Source organism: Lissotriton vulgaris, chromosome 8 (assembly GCF_964263255.1).
Source record: "Lissotriton vulgaris chromosome 8, aLisVul1.2, whole genome shotgun sequence".
NCBI classification, from domain to species: domain Eukaryota; kingdom Metazoa; phylum Chordata; class Amphibia; order Caudata; family Salamandridae; genus Lissotriton; species Lissotriton vulgaris.
This window is the reverse complement of record NC_141696.1, coordinates 126,595,602-126,596,134: the sequence shown is the minus strand read 5'-3', so window position 1 is coordinate 126,596,134 and position 533 is coordinate 126,595,602.

Here is a 533-nt window from a genome sequence, read left to right as displayed (position 1 = left end):
ACGAGGAACTATTTATGACTCCCCTTAGGAAGGGTCAAATGGGTGCTTCTGATAATGACTGAGAGGACGACACAATTACTGACACACAGAGAGGCCTTATCTCCCTCGAGGAGTTTTGAAATTAGATCTTGGTGGCCAGGCATCTCAAATTAGTCCTGAAGGAAATTTGTTGCATCTGACTGGAGGAGGGTGACTTTCATTAATGAAGGCCACGCGGAAGGGGACTCGGAGGGACCTGCTGACCAGGGGTACAAGGGGGCTATTGTTCACTGCCATGATGAGTCTGCATGAGTTACTGAGCTCCTCTGGTGAGCGGGTGGATCTAGAACAGAAACTGAATATTTTAAGGGTAGGTCTGGAGCACTAATTGGATCAATGGCTGAAATTCAAGGGCATGTCTAGGAACCTCTTCGGTGCCAAATGTACTTCTTTTGTCTATTAGTTATGCACCCTCATCCCCGCTGTAGAGCAAAACGTTGGTGCAAATATGAATGCCAGAGCTATCAAAATGTGCTCAAGATACTCACAGGGCT